This window comes from Schistocerca americana, chromosome 6, assembly GCF_021461395.2.
Source record: "Schistocerca americana isolate TAMUIC-IGC-003095 chromosome 6, iqSchAmer2.1, whole genome shotgun sequence".
In the NCBI taxonomy this organism is placed as follows: domain Eukaryota; kingdom Metazoa; phylum Arthropoda; class Insecta; order Orthoptera; family Acrididae; genus Schistocerca; species Schistocerca americana.
Genome location: NC_060124.1, coordinates 408,120,070 through 408,136,870, shown reverse-complemented (window position 1 = coordinate 408,136,870; position 16,801 = coordinate 408,120,070). Strand labels below are relative to the sequence as shown.

General features: G+C 44.2%; 1 protein-coding gene across 1 annotated transcript in view; it reads right to left on the bottom strand.

Moving 5' to 3' along the window:
* Positions 1-15,695, bottom strand: part of LOC124619723 (protein decapentaplegic-like) — a 296,317-nt gene extending 280,622 nt beyond the window's left edge. The window contains exon 1 of the mRNA XM_047146288.1: positions 15,590-15,695. The gene's annotated coding sequence lies outside the window, so the exon portion shown is untranslated. The remainder of the gene's footprint in view (positions 1-15,589) is intronic.
* Between the last annotated feature and the right edge of the window lie 1,106 nt (positions 15,696-16,801).

Sequence of the window (16,801 nt, the reverse complement as noted above, 5' to 3'; positions counted from 1 at the left end):
ATAAGAGCCAAAGCAAGGAAAACATTACAATATTCCTTTAGAAATAGTTAACCTTAGTAACTAGTATGCAAGAACACCTCTGCGACGCGAAACACAGGCAGCCTTGCAGCATTCACAGAGGTGTGTGCTGTTAGGGATTACCATCTTCTCTGTAACTGCCCCCAGAGGTAACTGCATAATTAAAACACAGGTCAGTACTCGCAAGACGTTGATCCAAATTTACATCTTTAGAGAGATGTCTAAGTATACCCGTGGAGCATTCCTCATACTCCTACTCATTTTACAGTATCTTCTCATATCGATAGGGGAAGTGGTAGGGTAAATGTCATCTAGACAAGATACAAAAATATTGCTTGGAACAAATTGAGGATTATTTCTAATGTCTGCATACAGTTGATGTCAATGTCAATGTGGGCATGGAAACTGAAGAGTTCGTTAGGGCAATACAAATGGCCGTTCATAAGAAACGGATTGAAGCACACACGTACCATCGAATGAACACCCCCAAGAGTAGAAAAGAGGACAAAAGTCTTGATACTTTCCGAGAAAGACCGCACTCTGGCTATAGGAGCATCTAGACTAGGCACATACAGCAACGTCAATCCCTCTGAGGACTCTTTTCAGCAGGCTTTGTTGACAAGCTGGAAACAATTCATACCGAGGAAAAAAATGGTTCAAATGGCTCTGAGCACTACGGGACTTAACTTCTGAGGTCATCAGTCCCCTAGAACTTAGAACTACTTAAACCTAACTAACCTAAGGACATCCCACACATCCAAGCCCGAGGCAGGATTCGAACCTGCGACCATAACGGTCGCCCGGTTCCAGACTGTAGCGCCTAGAACCGCTCGGCCACTCCGGCCGGCCATACGGAGGAAAGTGTGATGCGTCAACTACGACGTGATCAGTTTTTGCGTCCTAAGAAAACTCAGCTGTAGATGGTGATTTGAGGGAGAAGAAACACCGACATTTTTCGGTCTAGAATGCCTATCATCGATACTGGTTACAGCATTCTGTTGCTTGAACGAAATGATAGATAGTAGGGAGTATGTTTAAATACGATGGATAAAAGAGAAATAAGCTATGGAGGAACGTTAAGGCAGCATCAAGGGATGTCACTGCAGGAAAGTGCGCAGCAGTGGTCTCTCAGAGCTGATCCTTCACTCTGACATCGGAGAGAGGAGGTCCAATGAGTAATAGCGTTATTGTGTTCACACACTCCTGGTGATTTTCTTAGTGGTTTGAGTAGAGAAAATTCGTGGTACTGTACCAAAACCTACGACTTGCAGGAAAACTATCAAAACGGACAAAAGTTATAGGTGTTGTGGTGCAACTAAAAGGATTGACAGTTTAACAAGCAAACAGTATGCTGGATTTCACCAACGTAAATCGGAAATCATGAAATATCCTCATGTATTTTACGACTTTTCAGACAGTTGTTTCATCGTCTGCAAGCATAACAGACGCAGAGCTACTCAACATTATTTCTGCCTGAGGTCGGCCTGAGACGTCACGATCTGAATAGATAACCCCAGAATCCTCTTCCACACAGCTTAGAAAGGACGAGATGGTTCCGAATACTGTCGGTAGCTTACTATGGATCAAAGAATACGGCGACTGAATGTTGACGGTGCACGAAAGCGTTTAGAACTGCTGATTCCAAGCATATCAACTAATTGTTGCAGAATCTGAACTCCCGAGCGCCACACTGATTTGAGACAGATATTCCACAGATTTGACGTACGAGAGCAGTGGTTGTTCACCGTTCCTTGGAGCATTTCACAGAGCGCATATTTGACGGGGACTGATCGTAGGGTCCTAATACTCTACCACCACTGGGAGAGAAAGTGCTTTTCTGCACTATATGCGGTTTAGCATCCTAAGGATGCGTATTCTGTTGTCATTACTAAGATGTTTGAGTATCTGGTTGCGTATTTTGTCAGATGGTGGACATATGTATCAACATGATGCCAGTACACCATGAAGTTCAAATAAGATAAATGTAATGTTAAATAGCTCTTAGAATTTGTGACAACACCCCATGTTTACGGGAAAATGCTGTGGATGGTAATTGTAGGACGCGGAAATTGCTGTGGATGGTAATTGTAGGACGCGGAAATTTCGGTAACTTGAAATGTCACTTGTTGAGTGATAATCGAAGGACTGGTAAGAAAAGGACGTCATTGATGAGATTGTCGGCATTGATGAGACTGTGGCTTCAAATATTCCTCAGTGTATCCCATACTTGGGTAGACCGTATGAGCATTCTTAGGGTTCAGACACACAGCATTTCTTCCCTTCCTTTGCTACTAAAAAGGTTCCTTCTTACGGAACATTAAATCTAATGTGTTTGCCGTGGAAGGATGGCATTTACTCCTGTGAAGCCGTGCACTGTTAGTTGCAGCGACCTTCTCAGGTCTCCTCGGTACAGGGGCCTTGGAGCAGGGGATCATAGCTTCAGCGAAGTGTATGAATCGTTCCGATGGCTTCCTTCACGGTGGCATCAGTTTCATTTGCATGGTTAACTGCAAATATTGCCTTGGCGGCGAAGAATGGCCGCTCAGCTTTTCTGCGTGACCATCACATTATGGGTCTGTTGGTTGGCGTCAAGAAGATAGTGAATGATTGGAAAGCTAGTCACATAGATCAATAGATCGTAGTGACCACCGCCTATGTTCAAGGTCAACGTGCAATAACCACTCAATGACGGCGGGTGGCAGCGCTAACAGTAGAGGGTATGCTGCATAAAGCGTGGCGAGGAGAAACGGAACTGTGTGGTCGTCGTATTTCGAAAACAGAACGATTAATGTAACGTCCAAAAGGGCGTGATCATTGGTTTTCGGGCCGAGGGTATTTCTGAAACGGCTAAGTGTTAAACCGTTCTCATGCCGCCTTTGTTAAAATATAGCGTAGACTGCTAAATGGCGCTATCACGGGCCATAGATTACACGGGTGAAAGACGGCTGCGAAGATGTGTATGGGCGAATAGACACCCAAGTGTTGGGCAGCTGACAGCCCAGATGAACCAAGAAACTATCAACAGTGTGTCCTCAATGACCGTTCAACGAAAGTTGCTATGTATGGGCCTCTGCGTAAGGCGCCTGGTTCATGCGTCCATGATAACCGCTATTTATCGAGGACGAGGGGTGGTATTTGCACGCCATTTTCGCAACTGGACACCCTCTGAATGGCAACAGGAGGCCTTTTCAGATGAATTCGTTTTTATGCTCCATCAGACAGATCGCCTTTGGATCGTTGGAAAGATCCAAGCCGGGGGAGGGAGCATTATGTTCTGGGGAATGTTTTTGTGGCGTTCCCTGAGTGATCTCGTCATTCTGAAAATCAGAATTAAACAACAAAGTACGCATCTATCATTGGGGACCATGTTTATCCGTTCAGCCAGTTCGTTCTTCTTCGTCGCAATGGCATTACCAGCAGGACAATGCAACTTTTCACACAGCTCATAGTGTACATATACGGTCTGAAGAGCCTCAGGATGAGTTTACCATACACCCCTGGCCACCAAACTCCCCGGATTTAAACCCATTCTAGAGTCTGTAGGGCCACCTACTTCGGACTGTTCGCGCCATTGATTCCCAATCGAGAAACTTACAGCAGCTGGCCACGGCACTAGAGTTGGTAAGCTCCAGATTACTGTCGGTACCTTCCAGAACCTCACTGACTCTTCCTGCACGTTTCACAGTTGTCCGTGCTGCAAAATGTATTTATTCGGGCTTTTGACAGGTGGTCACATTAATGTGACTAGAGCTACAGTATATGATGTACAACCTAGTCCTGAATGCGCAATCTCTCTAGGGAAGCTGGCAGCGATATCAGCCATCAAGGTGCGCGCGAGGGAGAATTTGAGTAGACTCTACAATAATCCACAGTTAGTCACGTAGCTAAGCAGCTCTGAAATCTGTATCAACCCGAGCAGCAGAAGAATGGCATAGAGCCCTTGTGGAAGTTGGGGAACGCAGCAGAATAAATTTACTATGGGTCCTTGAGCCCTCAGGAATTAGTGAAAATGTACAAGTTGATAGGCTAGCAAGAACATGTGCAACGACTCCATTTATTGGACCGGAATCTGTCCTAACCATCACTAAGTCGATGGTTAAATCGAAACTACGAAAGAGTATCAGAAGGCAGCATGTAGAATATTGAACTCTTATACAAAAACAGAAACATTGCAAGTTAATGATGTCAAAGCCACGTTTTAAGATAGGTTCTGCAATCCTCAGCTTAAACAAGAAACAAACTATACTCATCTTTAGAAGTAATGACAGGCCATGGGAACTTAAAGAAACACCTGCACACGATGGGTATTGGAAAAGAAACCCCTATGTGTCGGTTGTGTGATGAGGGTTACGAAACCGCACCACACCTAATCTTCCAGTGTGAGAGCTGGAGAGCATAAGACATTGAATACTCTAGTTGTGAAGTCCTGAAGAAACTATCTTTACAATCTTGAACAAAGCTGGAATCATCAACTGTAAAATGCAATCTTTGTGAGGAAAAAGTGAGAAACACCCAAATTAGTTGCAGTTGTACAAGTTTGATTAAAAAGCAGATTTTAATAAACCTTGTGCAATTGAAATTGACGGGCTTTTTTTTTTTTGTCCGCATCTCGTGGTCTCGCGGTAGCGTTCTCGCTTTCCGAGTACGGGGTCCCGGGTTCGATTCCCGGAGGGAATGACTGGGTGTTGTGTCGTCATCATCATCATCATCATCATCATCCATCCCCATTACGGTCGGAGGAAGGCAACGGCAAACCACAGAACCTTGCCTAGTACGGCAGGTGTCCCGCATCGTCTCCTACGCTTTTTGAAGGAGTATGGGTCTTCATCATGGCTGTTTTTGACCCTTTTCTCATGAAGAAAGTATGTCTAGTATAGGACAGGTAGAGGGCCTCCTACTACTCTTTGAGGCACTGGTTGACGTTACTAGAACCACAAGGAGTGCAACCACACAATAAACCTTGTTTCGGGTCGGGACGTAGTGGGCTACGGCCGTCGTTTTTATTTCCCTGTTCATATCAAATCAAATTAGCTCAGTTGTAAGGTATATTCCAGAGTAGGTGCCGTAGAGAGAAAGATCAAATCCTGTACATGCCATTGCTCATTTTATCAAAAACGTTGCGGAAGATATCTTTGGTAGAACACATCCTATACTTTGTCCGAAAGAATATCGTCTTGTTATTGATTACGATCATCTTGTTTTAGTAGCCTTCGGAGACGGATAGTAGGTTTATTGTAGCGCACCGGACTCGCAGGGGCAAGGGGTGTGGGCGGAAGGGAGGAGGACAAACACAGTGTTGACTCTGTGATTGTCCTCTATAAAACAGTTTCTGTTAAGAGATTAAATCTGCATCTCTCAGAGGCACACTCTTTATGATGTATACTGTAGAGGATACCAAGACGAACACTGGGAACTGCATAAGAAAAGCAGTGAGCAGCACAGTGGATGCTGTATAGTCGAAGTAAGTAATTTTGAACTGAAAAGGAGTAGAAAAAACTTCAGATGGCTACCTATTGTGGTATCTAAATGATGAAAGACAATCCTCCCGATTTTCCTGTTGTGAAGAAGGCACACTAGAAAATAGCATTTCGAAATCTCAGATGCACGCAGTAGTTTATTCTTGACAACAACAGTTGAATCAGCATGGAAGATTGTTTGAAGCAGGAAAACTAACGTGTTTCACACTGGATAACGTCGTCGATGCCGTATAGAAATGGGAGTGGGGAGATTCCAGTTGTCTTGGGTCAACTCCGACAGATAGACCACAGAAAGTGGCGATGAGTAACCGAATAGCAACGCAGCGAAGAGTATCGCGGTTAGAAGTGGAAGCGGACGAGCAACTAACAGTCCAGATTAAGCCCACGTAGCTGTAACATCTGAGAGGAAGCGTAGCCATTCAGAGATCCCAAAGGACCAGAGTAAATTGCGACGTTCTTCAGCAGCAACAACAGCGCGCTCTTGGCCCAGGGAATTGTGCCCTGCAACCAGGAAACCAGGAGAGAACAGCAGAGGCATGCTCCACTACAAGAGCCTCTGCAGCGCCCAAAGAAATGACAGGGTGTCACCTTATCATGAGTGACGGTATTTCTGTTGAAACTATCACACCACATCTTCCGTTATTACTGTTCCCAATGGATTTCAGATAAATATAGGTTACAACTGCTACAGAAAGTAATTGAAACAAGTAGTATTACTATTGCCATACTAGAAGACTTGGTTTCGTTAGTTGACTATATATATATATATATATATATATATATACATACAGAAGTACTATTTGAAAATTTCTAAGTATAGATAAATACATTCTGTATTGAAATAAAGAAAAAGTTGTAACTATGTAACTAGGCCAGGAAAAGTGTAGGTTAATTACCAACAAAATCCATATGAAACAACGGAAAGAGTACTGTAGACCTATGGAAAGTCGGGGGAGAAATTTAGGTTGGTTAATAAAATTATTTCAAAAGCATTAATAGGCAAGAACAACATTTTTATCCATACTATCTCTTCGTCAACCTCGTCCTCCTCCTCCTCCTCCTCCTCCTCCTCCTACCCCTCATAACATTTAAGAGGTCAGTTACGTCCAAAAAGAAATCGTACAGAGGGGAGATCAAATCGGACGGACTGAAAATGGGGGGGAACAACGCGGTCATGGGGAAGATGACCGGCGAGTAGGATCGTAAGAGGGTCGACAATTCAACCCGATTGGCTCGAGTGCCGCCGATATTCCAGTGGATAATGGACATAGGCTGAACAGAAATTGGAGGAATGTGAGCAAGGTTGCCGCCAACTCAACGACTGCTCAGAGCTTGCGACCGACAGCATGGAATGACATTCATCCGAAGGCAGAAGATCCTGATCCATAGGTTGTTCAGGATCAGCTCCTGCCACCAGCGATCGGCCGGTTGATCGGCCACCAGCAGTGCGCCTCGGCGACTCAGAAGACGGCCGAGGGCGATTTCCGCCAGGTGGTGCTGTAGATGAGACACGCCTTGGCGGAGAAGGAGATGAACTGGGTTTCTTATTAGCATTCTTGGAAATATGATGTTTAGATGAAGGAGGAACCAATGGTTGTGAAGTTGGGGTACGTAAAACATCTTCACAAGTATGCTCTTTTTTCGAAGTCTTGGTGTCTGACTTTTGGGCTCGAGATTTAGCAGAACCCGATGAAGGGTGAGCTGTAGAGTGGGCAGGCGAAAGTGGTGAGGTTGAATGGGCGATCTTTGCGCTGGCTGATCTGACGACTGTGGTACTAAAGGTGAGGTCGCAAGTCTGCGTGGCCGCCTCCTTTGCTGGCCGAGGAGAAGCAAGGACAGTGCTGTATTTTCCTGTCTGAGGCACGGTGGGCTGTCGACTGGCGAATAATTTTCGAGCAGCAAAGGTCGACACCTTTTCCTTCACTCTGATTTCCTGGATGAGCTTTTCGTCTTTAAAAATGGGGCAATCTCGAGAGGAAGCAGCTTGGTCACCCATACAGTTGATGCAGCGAGGGGATGGAGGTGGACAAGCACCCTCATGGGCATCCTTGCCACATGTAACACATTTGGCCAGATTGGAACAGAACTGGCTGGTGTGATTGAATCGCTGACACCGATAGCAATGCGTAGGGTTTGGGATGTAGGGGCGAACAGAAATTATCTCATAGCCTGCTTTGATTTTGGATGGGAGTTGAACTTTGTCAAATGTCAAGAATACAGTGCGGGTTGGAATGATGTTCGTGTCAACCCTTTTCATAACTCTATGAACAGCCGTTACGCCCTGGTCAGACAGGTAGTGCTGATTTTCGTCATCAGACAATCCATCGAGGGAGCGTGTATAAACGACTCCACACGAGGAATTTAAAGTTCGCTGTGGTTCCACCCAGACAGGGAAGGTGTGGAGAAGTGAAGTACGCAGCAATTTTTGTGCTTGGAGGGCACTGACTGTTTCTAACAACAAGGTGCCATTCCGCAATCTGGAACAAGACTTTACAGGAGCTGCAATTGCGTCGACACCTTTCTGAATAATGAAAGGGTTGACTGTGGAGAGGTCATGACCTTCATCAGACCGAGAAACAACAAGGAACTGTGGCAACGAAGGAAGAACTGTCTGTGGCTGAGACTCAGTGAACTTACGCTTGTGAGCAGACATAGTGGAAGGTGAGGAAACCATTGCGGAAGAATCCCCCATGATTACCGGCGTCTCCGATGGCGCGCTCCTCCCTTGTGGGGGCCCTCTCTGAGGGCACTCCCACCTTAGGTGATTGTTCACACCTCAGGTCACACCTCCCGAGAAACGGACAGAGGGACCAATCGGCATTTTCGGAAGGTATCAGCTCGGGTAATCACCCTTCCCTGGGCCTGGCCGTTACCAGGGGGTACGTACGTGTCCTACCTGTCTACCCGGGGCGGGGAATTACGCGTTACCCCGTCACTGGCTACACACGAAAATGCGTGGGTCGGCCTTCAGACACGCACAGGGAGGAAGAAAGAGAAAGGGAAAAACAAAGAAAGGGAAAGGAAAGAAGAGAGGTCTCAAACGCCGCAGTGGAGGAAAGGGTAAAGGGTAAAGGAAAAGAGAAGAACAAAGGAAGGAAGAAGACATACAAGCAGAGAAGGTGAATGCGTTAAATTTACGAGCGTCCGTCTCTGGACATAGGCACAAACCATACTCCCAGAGGGGGAGAAAGGGAAGGAAAGAGCCAGAGGTGAGGGGAGGGGGGGGCAAAGATGGGGGATAGGGAAGGATGCAGAAAAGGAAGGTATGCAGCCCGGAAAGGAAGGAGGGCCACATTAGCTCTGGGTCCCGTGCTCGCTACGCACGTATCCACAAAAGAGTTGTGGACCCCCTGGGGGGCTGTAGAACAGTGTGGCATGTGCTGGTGTAGCTACGTGTGTCTGTGGATGTGTCATTTGTTCTGTGGTAGCAAATGATAGTGCAGTGGGGTTCAAGGTCAGGTACTTGAACCACCTCTTTTAGTCCAAGGACATTATGCCTCATCGTCCTGAGTAGTTGTTCTTGTGGAGGAATGGAATTTGTTAGGTTTAGGCACGGTGTAGCGTCGCTGAGCACACTGCTCAGCACCGGGTATCGGAAGACTGAAGAATCCTGTATGTGTGCCGGAACTGGACTTTGCCGTGTCTTATCACTACAAAACCTGTTTTTAAGACAGTGCACCTGAGACACGCTACTGCGTTTCGGGAGTCGCTGGGCTCTAAATTAAGGATGTTGCTGTGAAGGACAGGCTCTACTGAATTTAGCGTCAATCATAGTTGATTAAGAGCTAAATTTTGTGACAAAGCAGTATACGCTGGCTACGGGGTGTCCGTTGGGAGCACTAGTATATCCGCTAGTATTTCGCAGTGACCATGTGTCCTTTGTAGTGTGAAATTAGATCTTTATCTGGTGACTTGGAATGCTTCGCAGGGTACATGGTTGGTTTGATGTTGCCCAGTATTGGGAGTAACATTGTGATACGATTAGTTGAATATATGCCGAGTGAATTATCTACTTTCAGAAGTGTACACAACGGCGATAGTGCAGCGATTTTGCAGAAGATTACGTTCCTCGACTAGCCTTCTACTGCGTCAGATCACAATTCCATCGAAAACGTATGGGTGGATCCGAAACCGATGGTGCGGAAAATTAGCACGACTCTGCATCAAGAATTCAAGTTAAACGTAACCGAGATGCTCGTGCAGTAGTTGGAGAAAATCAGAAACTTCTTACCAACCTCCCACAATCCGCCCCCCCCCCACCCGCCCCCTTGGCGCATGAAGATAGTCTTTAGCCAAAGACCTTTGAATAGAATAATATGTCGCGAAAAAACAACACTGTATACTATTTACAGGGAGATCTTCGTAAGATCTGTAATCTCTTCACATTATTAATTTTGTATTCTCTACCTTTTAGCAACGTGTAGCTGCATTCTCGCCTCTTGACCAGCCAACAGTGGTATTTCTGGGTTATGCTGGTATTAGCGATATCGAAGCAAGGATGCACTGTTAGTTTAAAGTTTCATGTCGTAAGCGCAGCGGTCAATCGTTAGGACTACAGCATCCACCTGAAGTCGTTACAAACAGAGAATCGGCACGCTTGGACCTTGATGATTGTAGGAGCTAGTCTCGACGCCTGAAAATGGTTACATAAAATGCAGTAGCATATATGAAGATGGTGTGTTAAGCCAACATCAAATTTTGGAGCTTTACGTTCGCCAAAACATGCCTGGTTGTGAGTGTACCACCACTTCATTAGTTCAGCAGATCTCGTCTGAATTTCTTTTGATTACATTGATGAATGTTCACAAATTAAACAAGTGATGTCAGAAATCTATCAGAATTCTAATTTTTATGTTTCAAGAAACCGTAGTGTAACACCTAGAGGAAAACTTGCGTAGGAGAACAAGGAACGTGCATTTAATATTTATACCGTCCCAAGAACAGAACAATTGTACAGAAACCAGATGGCAGTTATAAGAGTCGAGGGACATGAAAGGGAAGCAGTGGTTGGGAAGGGAGTAAGACAGGGTTGTAGCCTCTCCCCGATGTTGTTCAATCTGTATATTGAGCAAGCAGTAAAGGAAACAAAAGAAAAATTCGGAGTAGGTATTAAAATTCATGGAGAAGAAATACAAACTTTGAGGTTCGCCGATGACATTGTAATTCTGTCAGAGACAGCAAAGGACTTGGAAGAGCAGTTGAATGGAATGGACAGTGTCTTGAAAGGAGGATATAAGATGAACATCAACAAAAGCAAAACAAGGATAATGGAATGTAGTCTAATTAAGTCGGGTGATGCTGAGGGAATTAGATTAGGAAATGAGGCACTTAAAGTAGTAAAGGAGTTTTGCTATTTGGGGAGCAAAATAACTGATGATGGTCGAAGTAGAGAGGATATAAAATGTAGGCTGGCAATGGCAAGGAAAGCGTTTCTGAAGAAGAGAAATTTGTTAACATCCAGCATTGATTTAAGTGTCAGGAAGTCATTTCTGAAAGTGTTCGTATGGAGTGTAGCCATGTATGGAAGTGAAACATGGACGATAACCAGTTTGGACAAGAAGAGAATAGAAGCTTTCGAAATGTGGTGCTACAGAAGAATGCTGAAGATTAGATGGGTAGATCACATAACTAATGAGGAAGTATTGAATAGGATTGGGGAGAAGAGAAGTTTGTGGCACAACTTGACCAGAAGAAGGGATCGGTTGGTAGGACATGTTGTGAGGCATCAAGGGATCACCAAATTAGTATTGGAGGGCAGCGTGGAGGGTAAAAATCGTAGAGGGAGACCAAGAGATGAATACACAAAGCAGATTCAGAAGGATGTAGGTTGCAGTAGGTACTGGGAGATGAAAAAGCTTGCACAGGATAGAGTAGCATGGAGAGCTGCATCAAACCAGTCTCAGGACTGAAGACCACAACAACAACAACCGTCCCAAGCACTAAGATTTCCAGCAAAATAAATATCAGTGTACTCGATAATGCATGAATTAAAAACTAGGAGCATTAATTTCGTTATCCTCCAAATACTCAGGATTGCAATACGCTTTCGCTCAGGTTTATTATATTCTCTTTCATCGAAATCAACTTTAAGGAAAACATACCTTCCTTTCCTTCCCCACCAATAGATTTTAGAATCGAGTTCAACCATTTCTCGCAGTTGTGGTCCTCATTAATGAGTCCCTGAAAGTTTAGCTCTGTAACAATGAACATATTTACCATGGGAATGTTTGTATGGATCGTGTAAATGGCATTATTACATAATATAACTACTATTTAGATAACATCTACTGTTAGAATCTGTTGTCCCCACAGATCGCTAGCATCAGAGAGGATGTGAAAACAGGCCAAATGATGGCAGAATGCTGTTCGCTTACCAACTCAGCTCGCCAAATTCGGGAACCTCTACGTAGATCGTGCGTGTTCCTACACCAAAACACGTGTACACATAAACTGCCTACTGCATCTTCGTCCACAAATATTTTTGATAACAGGCTCACAATCTAACACTCATACGTTGCCGACAACGCTTCACAAAAGGATTTCAAGATTTAGTGCAAACCTGTATACTGACGGATCGGTTAATATCAAAGGAACTGTAGAGTAGAATTAAGTTCGCAAACAAATCATTAAATGCTAATGCACTGATGTACTTGATAAGTTGCGACACACATGTATGCTCTAGATGTTGCCTGTGGTGCCTGCTCTCTCGGTACTACCTGTGTGTTGTGAGATATTTTTACTTTCACTTAGACCGCACGAGAGAAAGCATCACGCCTGAGGAGGATCGGAACCAACTTACGTGACTTCTCCTTCCCCTGCTTAAGAGATCTTCACACACTGTTTAAGACATTCGCTTCGATTTCAAAGTGGTTCTCATTTCCCTCGAGACAGTTTACGTCTGGGGACAGTGCCCATCACAATTTCTACTTCTAGAGGAAAGTAGCAGAAAAATAGTTCTCTTTGTTGTTAGGGTACGGATTTTGGCCCGAAGAAAAGTAATATTTCCTTTGCGCCCCTTTTTTCGTAATAGTTCTTCAAGACATGGTTTAGTATAACGCAAAGTGACAAAATGTGTTAAGAAAAACAGTAAACAAATCAGTCATATCTCTGAAGTACCCATTCAGTCGATTACGTGTCCTGTTTTAGGAAGGAAAAATGACCAGAAACCAATGATGTGTCAGTCAAACCAAACTTAAGTGAGAAGCTAAATAGGAATACTGCACTTGGAAGGTAAGATCGTAAGTCTACAGAAAAAAACAGCTTCCACTATTAAGGCACTGTTTATCATGACGTACTAGGGTGCGACGTATTGTCAATACGCCATGAAAAGTTACATCGAAATCGGTCTGTCAAGTTGCAAGACTTCCTCTTGCCCTCCGCTGGAAAAATATCCGCGGATACTGCAAAAGCTACCCGACGAGCATCACAGCACCAGTATAGTGTTACTCATTGAGGTCCTCCAAGAGGCATTGCTGCATACATGTAGCATGCCCATTTTAGATCTTTGCGTTCTTATTTCATGCGGCGTTGGATCTTGCACCTGGAAATTTGTGCAATTACAGAAGAATATGCCACTGAATTGTGGCTCTTGTTCGTTAGGCAGCATTTGACATATTCGCAGTGGGCCAGTTTAATGTCACTATACAGTTGTTTGTAGTGTCAAGTTCTACTTGCATTTAACACATGTTCCACCCGACACCTATCATCTGGTTCGACAAAGAATCAAAAACGGGATTACCTGAGCGCCACTAATTTCATCAGTTACTAAGGATATTTTCTCCTTTAAAAAATATAATTTTTCGATTTCCGTTGGAAGAAGTAAAAAAATCATCCAGAAATGTAGAATAAGTATTTCACACAAGATATATACAAAGTATAAAACTGAGTGACTAAAGGGATTGTAGAAACAGCTCCATCGTCCCAAGTACTTATAAGAAATAACTTTCCAATCATCATTAACTTCTAAGACTCTGTTTCCCATGCTTATAGGACAATAAATCAATAATTCTTTACATACAAGCCTCATGGACTGTTTTACGTTTTATTACCACAACGTATCTCGATAGTGGTGTAGCGTCCTTACTTAATGTTTCCCTTTAATTGTTATGTTACGTTAGTCTTGAATCCTGCGGAAAATGTAGCATGTTATGATCTTATTGAGTAGAACGCCTATTGAACAGTGGAGACCTACACTGGAAACATTGAAATTGCGTGGATACATATGCTTTCTTCTCTGGGCCTGTTCGAGAGCATTTTTCCAGACAAGTGACTCATAATTTGGCGTCTTCCACATCCCTCCTTTTCCCTCGTACAGTTTTCCCCGTGACAGCTTGCGCTGCTAATTGTGAAACGCAATGTACACCAATCTTGCATTTAGACGACCCTCTCACCTCGGAGCCCCAGACGGCCACTACTAAAAATAACATCGCGATACGTCCAGCACAGAAATGTTACAGTTGTGGCACAGCTGGCGTCCCTCTCACCTTGGCCCCTTAAGCTGCGGCCTAGGGGGCCTTGAACCGTACCTGTCTCTACTCGAATGGGATGACACATTGTAATCTCCGCAGAATGTGTCACAGAATTATAGGAAATTGCAGAATCCAACACGTGAAGAAAGGAAAATAGGTATAGGAGGTAGAGAAACACCACCGAAGTTTCGCTGAGTAAATAATAATAATAATAATAATAATAATAATAATAATAATAATAAACTGGAAAACAATACGGCTTTCCATCAATAATTTTTTTCTGTTTATAAAAGTAAAGGACAGATTTTTTCCTTCATTAACGATATACTAGCGAAGTTTCAGCTTGCTATGAGTTTTTAAATGTGACACATAGAATCGTTCCCTTAAAAAACTGAATTATTTTAAAAAATACTTTGCGTTCTGATTGTACCATAGCACATCCCCGCGGCGAGTTAGGCATGTTGCTAAATGTTATCTTGCCATTATATTTTCCGTATCAATAAGCACTGAAGTCAGAAATGATATACTCAGGAGCGAGCAGTACTGGTCTTTTATTATTCAGATAAACAGATAGTGAATGAACTTTTCATAGCTGTACCATATGAAGAAAATTCGCCAGTCAGTCGTGAAACAATGGGTCCAGCACTTTGCTCTCTCTGTTTACCAACGCAAGCGCGTACATGAAGACATTGCAGAGGCGATATTCAGCAGCTGATAATTCGAAAATGTTTAGAAATTAGTAATTACAGTGTGCTGTAGTATACCGGGTTATCGGCACACAGGCAGGAAATTTGAGAAAAAAGTAGTGTTGAGACGCAACAATCTTTTAGTCATGAAATTGTAAGGTTCATTAAAATAATTAGATACAACAGGAAAATACCTATTATCGAAGAATAAGTCGCTACTCGTAATCCCATCAGCAAGTGGCAATTCAAACTACTCCCTGTTTTTGTTTGGTCATAATTTTGTTGTTACCTTAGACTCATGGCCCACTGACTTAGTAGCGTGATGACTGTTAATCAGATATTTCATAGTTCTCAACACTGATACGCCATAATTAGCTCTTTTTACTGAAATATTTTCTTTGTATTCTTTACAAACCATTACATAATATAGTGTATATGCTTGGAATCTATCGATATAAATATTTCACAGACAGGGAGTAAATATCAGGTCCTTCCTAAGCTTAGAACAAGAAACAGAAGACTGATGTTCACAAAAGGGTATACTGATGTTGCATCTTTTTGTGACTTCAAAGACGACGAGATTAATACTTTTGAAGTAAAACAGTCAGATCACTTACTATTTGTTATAGAATTTTTAACACACATACAAAACAGGACACTATTACGTTTATTTACGGGTACTTATTCGCGTGTCAACATACCGTGTAGAGCAAAACTCGGTTGTGCCATAGTGTGCTTACCTTCCCGACATACGAAGAGGATCCGAATAATGATGTCCACATACGGGCATAAACAAGCATGCGGCAGAGTCGTGCCAGTTGCAAGACGTTCGGTGATGGCTGCAGGCTTAGAAACCAACAGAACTGCTGCCCTTGCGGAACGCGAATCGGTCCCACGTGCGCGCAGCACAGGAAGGGCGACGCCACGCGGTCGCTCTTACCTTCGCCAAGTCGCAGAAGGAAGCCAGCAGCGGCGTCTACATGTGTGTGGCGCGCGGGGCGGCGGAGGGCGCCGGCGTCGCCGCCGCAGCCTGCGTCATCACAGCTTGGGGGCGGCGTCACGGCGCCGTGCGGTGAGGTGCGGTGCGGCCTGGCTCGCGGTCCGACGGCGACTGCTGCGTCAGACGCTCCGGAGGCGGCGCCCCTCCAGCCCCACCGCTGCGGTTCCATTCCACTCTCCAGCCTCACTCAGTTGAACGCGACCGCGGCTCCAGTTTCTGTGTCGAATTGCACAAGCTCGTTCACCATTATCGATCAGAGGAAAAATGCCCCTATTGGAACACAAAAAAGGAAAAAATGCTCCTATTTGAAACTTTCTGGCACATTAAAACTGAGTACCTGACCGGGATTCGACCTCGGGATCGTTGCCTTTTGCCGGCTAGTACTCTACCGACTGAGCTGTCAAGCGCGACTCACGACTCGTTCTCACAGTTGTACTTCCGCCAGTGCTTCGTCTTCTATCTTCCAAATTTCACGAAGTTCTGCGAAACTTGCGGGCCTGGCACTCCAGAAAGGAAAGATTTTACGGAAAATGGCTTAGTCACAGCCTGATGGATTTTTCCAGAATTAAATTTTCACTCTGTATCGGAGGGGGCGCTGATATGAAACTTTCTGGCAGATGCTCCTATTTGTTAGAAGACTCTGACTGAGAAGCCGGATATCGACTGCCTCATTCTCCCCTCCTCAGCACCTTCAAAAATTCTCCCAAACATTTTGGCTTGCCAAAATATTCGCGCTATTTTTAACATGCAACTCACCTCTCCCATAAGTCTCCATAACTGTAACTCGCTCATACTCACTAGCCCATCTCTGTTAAGTCGCTCATACCCATCCACTCCCACTTCCCCATTCTCATTCACTCATTCAGCCTCAACTCATTGTCATTGTCTCGTTGTGTCTTTCTGTTCTCTCTGTCACTGCCTCCTGTCTCACAGCTACAATCTCCTTCATTCTGTCTTACTACTACTGTCTCCTGTTGCTGTCACTGCCTCTCTCCTGCTCACTGTTAAGGTAAGTACACACTTGTATGTAAAATCGAGCGATTGTCTACAGACATTGTGGAGGGACCGTCTATAGACATGGAGCTTGACAATGTCTCGTACACAGTCTAGATACTTTGTCTCGTGTACACATTTGAATTCCTTTTTCCTAGA